The following is an 11,166-nucleotide window of genomic DNA, read 5'->3' as shown; positions in this document are numbered from 1 at the left end:
TTTCAGCATTGGTTGAGATTTTTGTATTTATCTTTGGAATGCATGCTCAGCCATGCTGGAGAACGACGTGTTATTGCCGTGTCCTTATGTGGCCCACTGCTTTGCTGAGCGGAATGGAAGAAGTGGAATGTAACCTGTCCACCCTCAGTCAGTACGAAGTAGTCCGGTAGTTGCTTTTAAAACACAAATAGAGTCCCAGCTCATGTCAGTGTCACTGTTACCAGGGATTTAGTTCTTGTTCTGTTCTGGCCAGATGTGTATGTGGGGAAGTCATGCCGCTTCTGCTGACATGTTACTAGTGAACGGTTCTTGAGACCTAGGGAGCAAGTAGCAAGAATGGGATGAAACAAAAAGGCAGTGAGTATCCTTAGTACCGGGGAAGGCATGGGGGGAGGGGAGAGTAGTTATGTAGGTCACACCCAAACTCCTTATGTAATGCACATCCCAATTTAGAAATCTAGCATTCCCTTGTGTCCCCTCCCAGTCAACCCCCTTCCCACCCCACAGGTCAACACTCTTCTGATTCTTATCCTCTTAGATTAATTTTCCACATTTGCTTTTAAGTTGCCAAGCCATCACGTCTGATACGTACATCAGAAAAACAAACAGCGCCGCTTTGAGAGTTGAAGTCTTATGCATATTTTATAAAATATTTAGATTCATCTGACACTATAAAATATAATCTTTGTGTATTAGAGATATGTTGAGAATCATTCTGGAATATTTCCCTCTAAGCTATTTAGTATTAATGACACTTCATGAAAAAATAGAGATTCAGTGGTTGTTATAAGTATTTGGTTTAAAAACTATAAACAGATCTGTGGAGTTAAGGGTTGAAACAGCACAAAGGCTCCAAGTGTCTTAAGATGACAGTTTCATAGAACAGCAGCCACCCTTTTAACCTCATTAGATTAGCCAAAGCTCTCATTCTCTCTGAAAACACAGTAACTGTGCCTACTGTTCTCTGCAAGCAACTGGCTAGAGGGCTGTTCTTGGTGGGTCTGTTCATTTGTCTTCTCTGGTTGAATGGGTTCCTTTACTGTGTTTATATAACTCAAGCTTTACTTCTTATTATTACTATTTAATTTAATAAATATTACATCGAGTGGCCAAAACTGAATGTGAAGGAAATTAAATTTCTATGGAAAGGAATTTAATGCTGAAGAATGACTTGATAAAGTTGACGTGTTAAAATAACAACAAAAAAGTTGATGTCAAATTAGATGGACTTGACAACTGTAAAAAAATAAAGGAGGAAAGAAGTTCTCTTTAAATTCTTAGCCATCTGAAGAAACTAAACTAGAAGGCAAAGCTGATGCATGATGGAAGTTGTTTATTTTTATTTATTAAATAAACACATGGCACTTTCAATGAGCTCGGCACAGTTCTAGGTGTTTTAGAAACGTTAACCCACTCAATTCTCATAACTATTCTGTGTGGTAGGTAATATTATCCCATTTGACACAAACTAAGACACAGAGAGACTATGTAACTTCACATAAGTCACACAGCTAGCAAGTAGCAGAGCTGAACTTCAGAACCCAGGCAGCTTTGTTCAGATTCCATTCTCTTTCCACTGTGCTACCCTACCTCTCTTTATCCGCGACAGTCCCTGCAACTCTCCAATTGACACTTCCACTTGCAGAAAGAAAAACACAAAATGCTGTAGTTCTTCATCAAAAGACTGAAGAAAGAAAGTTTCAACATAAATTGTGTTTTTGTTCAACAACAAAAAAATGCTTATATTATCTTGGTTTCTCTCTTTTTGAATATCGGCTTTAATCTGTTGCTGTTTACTGATCCAATTCCATTGGATAAATGGGCTTCTACTCTGCAAACAATGGTTAATATATTCATTTCCCATCAAGTTTTAAAAGAGCACAGCTGTTTAGTAGATTTTTTAGCAAGACCAAGATTACCTGTGAAATGAAAAAGAGTTTAATTAGATGACTTATCAGACCCTTTCTAACATTAATGTTTTGTGGTCCCAAATGTCTAGCCTCTGAGGGGCTTCGTTAGCTTTATATTGTTTTATGAACACAGATATACATACCTTTAACCTCACCCACCTACTCATAATTGAAAAACAGAATATGAGGATACTTACATAAGCCCAAACCATCTCCACTGCTGGCAAAACAACTGTTACAAGTCATTTTTTATGTGAAAGGACAAAACCTTCCTCTCTTTTTGTTCTTGCTATTATTGTTCTTAATTAAGGAGTAATTTACAGTCATTCACAGTAATCCAGTGAAATGCTTAGATCCTATGCTATGAGTTTTAATAAATATATATACCCATGTAACCTAGTTCAATCGAATTATATATAATTTCCATCACTGCAGAAAAGTTCTCATGTGGCTCTTTTAGTTCGTACCTCCTGAGCTCAATAGGCAACTGCTCTTTTGATTTCTATCCTCAGAGATTAGTTTTCCTGTGAATAGATTTGCTTTTCGAGTATCAAACAATATAGTGTAATACAGCTTCTCAGAAACTAAATAGTACTGTATTTGGCACTGAAGTGTTAGGTCTGATCTATATAATACTTGGACGCATCTGACAATATAAAATGTAAATGAGTAGTCAAGTAATGCCATGCTGATTTCGTCATCTGCCGAAATACTGATTTAAATATAATCTCTGAGAGGAAAAAAATAAGTCTAAGAGAGCTGGAGTTTCCAAGCTTGATCACTAAGTCTGTGTGTATTTTTGCAGATCATGAAATCTCTCATGCCCTCTCTTTCTCTTCCTCATGTGCAAATGGAAAGTGTTGGACTAACGGCCTCTAACGAAGGCACCTAGTGCTGCATTGTTTTCTCAGAGCACTACACTTAAAGCACATTATAAACCCAAAGTAAAGGCATTGCCTTAAAAACTGTCCCTTGCATTATGTGAAAACCTACTAGTATGTTGATGTTGTAGAATGAGATATCTATAAAATAACAAATTACTTTCAAAATCATTAGTTTAGGCAGTATCCACTTATTTATAATATTTTTTATTCTATCACATGCCTCTTGTAAAGAATGATTGTTCCTGTTGTTTACTGCTGTGTAAGAAAATTCCACAAAGCTGGGTAGCTTCAAACACTATATTGTAAACAACTCTCCAAGTCCTGTGGGTTGATTAGTTTCAGCTGGGCAGTTCTCCCTGGGCGTTTCTCATGTGCTTCCATCCAAGGGCAGCTGGATCTAGAGGCCTCTGAAGATTTCTTACTCATATGTCCTGTGTCAGGGCTGGCCTGGATGAAACAGCTTGAACTGGTTGGGTATCTCCATGCAGCTTCTCTATGTGGCTCATTTGGTCTTCCTCAGAGCATAGGGGTCTCAGGAAACTCTGACTTTTTACTTGGTGGCTGGCTTCTTCCCAAAGTGAGTGATGTAACTGGCAAAGGCAGAAACTTCTAAGCCTCTGTAGGTTTAGCTTTAAAAGTCAGGACACATCACTTATCCCTTTCACCACATGCTATTGGTAATGAAGTCACATCACCTACCCAGATGCAAGGGGAGGGATATTAGACACCACTCCTCAATGGGAGGTGAAGGGGAGAAATGCAGCCATCTTTAACCTACTGCTATGAGGTTTCTATTTTTAGAAAAAAAAAAAGCCATAAGCTCTCTCTTTTATGTGCTAAACAAACTTCAACATGTAATTCACTATTTAATAGTTAAGTCATTTATTAAGTCAAGAGTTCATAAATTTCATAAATTTTAGATATATAATCTTGACCAAGTCACCCCACCTGTTTGAGATTTGGACTTTTTTTTTCTATAAAACTTGTCATCTCACCCCTTTAGAAGAATTATATGGATTACTGAGATAACATATGTGAACGTGTAAAACTGTGAAAACTAATATAATGTAAAGTATTATCTTGGTTATCATAAAAATGACAATAATTCCATTTCTTCTGCAAAACAATGAAGTAAAATAAATGTTTTCTTAAAGGTCATTGAATTCTGCAAGACAATTTTAGAAACTTCACCATTTTCCTTTTGCCATGAAGACTAGTTTCACAGAGATTCCTTTTCTGAATTCTGACTTACTGTTGAACCTGTTTTATTTTTTAAAATAACATGAACACTAACCTCCACCTGAAATTGTATTACATATTCATTCATCTCTCTGTTTGGGTATTTTTGTCTCCTCTGGCATATTTGGTGTCAGATGTCGTTAAGTAAATGAATGATTGAGTGAGTAAATGACTGGTGTTACTACTGTTATCCAATCTGGCATCCTCGTTTTGAAATTTCTTTACCTCTATAGCTCTAACAACTTTCCTTTACATTTGACTTCAACAATACATTACAGGAGTCAACTTGAAAATCGTCGTTTCTTGAAGCAAATCCTTTTCTCAATTTTCCCTCTCTGAATATGGCCTCTTACAGCTGAGATAAAACCCTGGCAATCCTTTCTGAGGCACTTCTCTGGAGTATATCTCATTCCTTTTAGATTTTACTATCATTGTCTCAGGCCAGGGATTCATCTTGACCTTTTATCTAAACTATTACAAAAACACTCTAGCTAGTTTTCTTCTTCATCACATTCCACAAGCGTTAGCATCTTAAAACTTAGGTTTTGTAATGGTATTCTGCTCTTCAGAAAACCTGTATGCAAAACCACTGTGCTTACAGGAGAGATTACAGGCTCCACAAAGTTGTAGTCTCGTTGTGTTCCTCTTTTCCTGTCCATCTAATTTCTGTCCATCATTTCCAGTAGTGCAGACTCCCAGCATTCCAACAATGCAAGCCTTCTAAACCAGTGTGTTTCAGTCTTCAGTGGGCATTCAAGTAACCTGGGGATGTTGTTAAAATATAGGTTCTGGTTGGGAAGTTCAAGCATGGAGCTTGAGACTCTCTATTTCTAACAAGATCCCAGATAGTCAAACCTCTCTTGGAGTAGCAAGGCTCCATTATGGAGTGTGTATGCCATGTACTTCCATGTATCTGTGCCGTATTCTGTTCTCTCGCCCAGAATGCTTTTCTTACCCCCACAGTATGGTAAATTCCTATATTCTGAAAACCTAGATCTCATACTATTTCCTAAAGCCTTTCTTTCTACCTTGCTCAGGAAGACTTAATTGAATCTTTATCTGTTTTCTTATAGTGCTTTGTTGATACATGTTTGGTTATATGTTTTTGTTTTTTTTCCCTCCTAAGTTGTGAATTTTTTGCAGGCTGTCGCAGTGCCATTGCAATTTATGTTGGAATAAAAACTCATACCCAAAGTAATTATTATACAATTTATAAAGCATAGATTATAAAACATATAATGTATAAAGTAGAGAGTATTCAAAAAATCCTATGAGAATACAGGGGTATGTGAAAGAATTGCTGTGTCACCTATGTGCTAGTTCACTACAAAATGCCTTATATAGCAGCTGCTCAATACATATTTGTTGAAATTTTTTAAAGCATGATATTAAGTCCAAAAATTTATTACTGATAATGCTGGTATGGTTATCAAGACATTTTTACTCTCTGTTGGAGAATGTGTTAGAGCAGTGGTCGGCAAACCGTGGCTCGCAAGCCACACGCAGCTCGTGAGCCATGGTTTGCCACTCTGTTGACTAATGAGTTTGCCGACCACTGTGTTAGACCATAAATTACCTTCTTGAAAAATGTATAATATTTACTATCTAATTTAATGATCCAAAAATCTGTACTGAATCAGAAGTAGAAATGTTAAAGTAATTACCTTGAGAACTCAATTTAATGAATGCCCAATATGTGAAAGCATTATTCCTGTAATCTTTTTTATTGCCCAATTTATCATTTTTATTATTCATTTACTTATGCTATATAGTTCTAGAATGAATTATAATCTCTATCCCCCCATTTTTTCAAATATGATCTCTTAGAAAGCCACACAAAGCTTTTATTTGAGTAGAGTTTTGATACTTGTTAAAGGGAGTCTATTTGATTCTTATGTGCTTTAAATAATTTCCCTAGAGTCTCCCCTTAATTATATCCATACATGTGTTTAAACAAGCATTTGCTTTCTTATAGTCTAAATTCTTTCAACTTGATCTTCCAGGGTAACTATAAGACTCAAATTGTGCTGTTTGCAATCATTTAATGATTGTGGTCTTCTAAGCATAGAATTCTGAGTTAGGAAAGCAAAGTCCTTGCATGGTATAAATATTTGTACCATACAAATAGCAGGGGGAATATACAACATGGCCGACACTGGTAATTACATGACATTGGCCTCCCTCACACCCACCCTAGATACAAAACAAGAAGTTACACATATGGTTTGTCACCATCACAATTAAAGAATTTTTCCTTTTAGAACATACAGAGGAACATCTTGTTAAGAATGAATCATAAACTTGAAAAATAATTGATTCAACTGCAGCTTCAGACTCTTAAGAACTTCTTACATGATTTTGGCCTAAATTTTAGTACATTACATAATTGTTGTAGAAACCTGTAAGTGGAACTTTGCAAAATGCTTCCAAAGCTTTTAAGATTATCTAACAAATCATACACACCAACAGAACAATACTTCCAAGCTCCAAGTTGATTGTGTTAGAGAATTTTAAGAATCAAATGAATACAAATTTACAAAGATACTAAGACTTTCCTATTCGTGTATAAAACAATTAATTTGAAAAGAAATATGGTAGTAACCCAAACATTTCCCAAAGTGTTTTTAAACTATTAAGAATGATGGATGATGTTGAAGAAAAAGGGAAGGCTTTTATAAAGCAGGTTCCAGGAAAGAGTAAGATATTAAAAAGTGAGTCAATTCTTAGGATTATTTGAGTTTGTTTTACAGCGTGGTTTATTCTAAAATAAATTTTATTTCCTCAACAAACTACTATGATAATAAAAATAATACCTTCCATACAACTTTATTATGGAATTTGGGGGTGGATGTGGGAGATACAGCAAAGTTATTTGTTGTACTTTTAAATTGGGGGGAAAATCTCTTCAAGTCTTTAGCTTCCAAGCTTATTTTGATGAAAAAGAATTGATAAATGAATTGGCTGATGACTGTCTTGCTCAAAGACATAAACTGTTGAGGTATCAATTTGGTTGGGATAGATCTGGAAATATCAAGAAAACTACTTGGTAAGTGTAATAGCTTGCATTGTGTCATGAGAGTAACTGCAAATTAGAGAATGGACAGGCTTGTGTTTCCACAGGCAAAATGGAAATTTTCTTTCATGAATTTGGACGATTGGACCAGAGTCATTTCAATCCTGCCTGTGAAAAAGTGTCTCAGTTTAATTGAAGCATGATTCTTTAACATCCATAGAGATGGCTACTATCTATGCTGTGTGAGTAGCTAGCTAGCTTTGGTGTTTTTCACAGTAATGTAATACCCCCTTTCTGAGCAACCATTCTGCAATTGTCCACAGTTGTTCTTTGCTGGGAACCAATATAGAATCGTGGGCTAGTTAGCATAACACATCCAGGCTTCTATTTCAAGAGACTAGAAGCACTATGCCCTAAAAATGGTATATTTTGCATCAAAGAGATAGTGATAATAAAAATTATTAGTATTATACATGGAAATTATTTGAGATCTTGTTTCTCATGTTCCTATATGTATTTGAATAATATATTGGGGGTAAGGTACCCTAAAGCAAACATAGTAGAGAGAAGGGCTTCAAGACCTGCAGCCAAAATGCCTTGCAGGACATTGGTCCTGTCTAAAACATCCATGGAGACATTTGGTCCATGACAAAAGGCCCTTGATATTCGGCCCCATTTACAATTATTGGACCAATAAAACATGATAGTATTTTTATGTATTAATCCTATAAACCAAGGTACAAATAAAAGTTATGGGCTATTTGAACCCAGGGATGTTTTCTAAGTGTGGACATTTTTGACAGGACCAAATATCAAGGCCTATTTGGCATGAACCAGATATGCTCATGGACACTCTGGATGGGACCAAATTTCAAGAACCTTTAGGCATGGACCAAATGTTTCTGTGGACACTTTGAACATGACCAAATGCCCACTAATCACCGAAATGATGTAGAAAATGACAATTTCATCTGGGGTTAGTACATGTGATTAATAACAAAAGAAAGAATGAAGAGAGAAATGCCCTGCCTGGCAGAGGGGTTTTGTTTGTTTGCTTATTTGTCTTATTCATTCACTTGCTAAGATAACCACAGTCTAGAAGAAAAAAAGAGCTGCTTTCCTCTTTTAAGATGAAAAGTTTTGAAAGGAAACACTGCAGCTTAGTCTAAGAAACAAAGGGAAGGTTAGCAAGCCCAAGTGGCCACAGGGCACCAAGAGAGGGTTCCAAGCCAGAGTGTAGGAAATGGGGCCATGCCACAGACAGTAGCCACGAGCCATAACTGAAGAACATCTTGTTTCCTCTAGTCACTTAGAGACCCAAGAGATTGGGGCTTCACGAGACAGTTACGTAGCATATTTGGACTGCATGGTTAATGTTGCTCTCTGTTAAATTTCATCCCAAAGCTCTGCCCTGTGCTCTTTTAAATAGGAAGCTTTCAGTTATCCAATAGAAATCATTTCCCAGTTGCTGAGTGCGGTTTCATGTGAAGTGAAAAAGCAAAGCCCCTTATAAAAGTAACCTTGTCTTTTGGGCCAGGGTCATTTTAACACTAGAATTAAACTACACTCAGATTAATTGAATTTCAAGGTAATTGGGCCATGTAATCCAGTCATCATCTCTCTACTTCTTTTGCCTGCAGAAACAGCCAGACAATAGCTTTGTTATAGAACAAACTCAAATGTAGGGTTCACTATCTAGTAATTCAACCACATTACAGAAGAGATCTTGTGACCAATGCAAACCATTTGGTTTTTGAACTTGTCTCATGAATAGATTCCCTTGACATAAAATTTTGCTAGATTGACCCCCTTCCCTTCTCTTCCCACCCCCTCCCTTCCCTTCCCTTTGGATACATCTAAAAAAATGTTTTTCACTGATACAGAATATAAGTGGCTAGATGCCTCACATTAATATCTCTAGCCATAGCTTACATTGAAAAGCTAGTCCCAATGCTGGTACTTTGCATATACTGGCAGCCTAATACCACTGATAGCCTCCATATGGGTGCAGGGACACTGGACTGTGGATTATCCCAAAAACTATACAGTCAACAGCCAATGTGATGATGGGACACAAAATGATAGTAGGTTATAGCTTAAACTCCTATTTTGGAGGGTGGTGTTGGAAGGGAGGACAGGATGACTTCTTTCTATGCCTGTCCTCTTTTCAAAGTAATAACCGGAAAACATTAATTAAAGTTACTGAAATAAAAGAACAAAAACAATACATAAAACCCCAGAAATGTTATGAGTCAGGAGTAGGAATGCTCCCTGTCAGTCACAGGATGCTAAGCTTTATCAATTTCAAGTGCATATAACCCCTTAGGGCAGTGGTCGGCAAACTCATTAGTCAACAGAGCCAAATATCAACAGTACACGATTGAAATTTCTTTTGAGAGCCAAATTTTTTAAACTTAAACTTCTTCTAATGCTACTTCTTCAAAATAGACTCGCCCAGGCCGTGGTATTTTGTGGCAGAGCCACACTCAAGGGGCAAAGGAGCCGCATGTGGCTCGCGAGCCGCAGTTTGCCAACCACGGCCTTAGGGCATTTTCTTTTTTAGGGGAGTGCAGTCTCATTCCAAAAAAAGAGAAAGAACTTGAAACATTGATCCTGCCAATTTAGATTTTACGAGGGATTTAAAGTCACCACCACCTTCTACAGGGTTCATTCATGCTCAGTTGGGACAAATAATGGCTTAGCAGGAATTGTTTACAATCCTGGCGGACTCCTGGGGAGCTAATAAGTCCAGAAATACTACTTGGATGGAAACGAATGATAATATATTATCTATTTTAAAAACTCCACTCTGTAGTCTCATGTATAAAAGTAAAAAATTCACAGGGCTTAGACATCCCTTTATTGTATCAAATTAAATCGGATTTAATGCCTGGTTGTGTGTCATCCAGCTCAGACCCATTTGTACAAGGCTGTGGAGTGAGGAACGGGTTCAGATGAATGAATAGCTTTCTCATTACTTCACCCCATTCTGCTGTCTCTTTTCCTGTCCTTTGTATTATAATGGAGGACAGCTGTGGCAGTGAAGTGAATATTAACTAACCCCAGAGCCTCAGCAGATTGTGACTTTAATCCCTGCAAATACCAATAAAATAAAAATTTAATTACACTCAGAGTAGCTTTGTTAATGCCTGAAAAATATTTAACAATTAGTAGTTGGCTTAATTAAGCAAACTGCCTTTCACAAGCAACCTGAAAAGTCCTCCTAAGCCCTTCCCCCATCCATTTCTTTTTTAAATCCCTTAGACTAATTAGTCTGATGTAAGCTCATGGCACTTCATTTACCATCACTGAGTTTGCTGCCTCGCTGATCTAGGCTCTGAGCTTAACAGTCTCTAATAGAAGGGGAAGTTGTAAAAAGAAAGAAATCAGGCTCACTGCACACAGCTACTTAACAAAAAAATTATCCTTTTACTAATAAATGTTCTGGGTATGTGTGTGTGTATATATGTGTATATATATATTCTCATTCATATATATTGTTATGTGTGCATGTATATATAGATCGATGCACATATAACAGAATCACTATATCTGTTACATTATTAATTGTGAAAGATTCAAAAAAGGTCAAAAACAAATTAAGAGAGTAATCGCTAGCAAAAGAATTATTCTCTGTTCATATAGAAAACTGTCCACATTTGAGTTTGGAAGGGACAATGTGTACTCTTGCTTCTAAACAAAATAAAAACAAATGAAGGATGAAAAAGCTGTTAAAGTGTAAATTCCATTCTCTGATTGATACATAATATTACCTGACCTACTCAGCTCCATGTTCATTTCCTCATCCAAGCACCAAATGTTTATTGTGACTTGCTGGGGAGGTACAAATATATTATTGTAAATCTTTGTCTGTACATCTATTGGATGTTTTAAAATACCACAAAAGGATGGGTTATACTAACTAAGCTTCATTTGAACTTGCATTTTTGAGAGAGAACTTGCCCCTAAATAATTAAGAGAATAAGATATAGTAATACTTCAAAGTGAAGTCAGTTATTCAGCCAGAGAAAGACACACATCACATGACCTCACTTGTATGTGGAATCTAATGAACAAAACATACTGACAAACAAAATAGATCCAGAGACATGGAAACATG

This window comes from Plecotus auritus (assembly GCF_963455305.1).
Source record: "Plecotus auritus genome assembly, chromosome: 7".
In the NCBI taxonomy this organism is placed as follows: Eukaryota; Metazoa; Chordata; class Mammalia; order Chiroptera; family Vespertilionidae; genus Plecotus; species Plecotus auritus.
The sequence above is the reverse complement of the archived record's forward strand: the minus strand, read 5'-3'. Positions refer to the sequence as shown.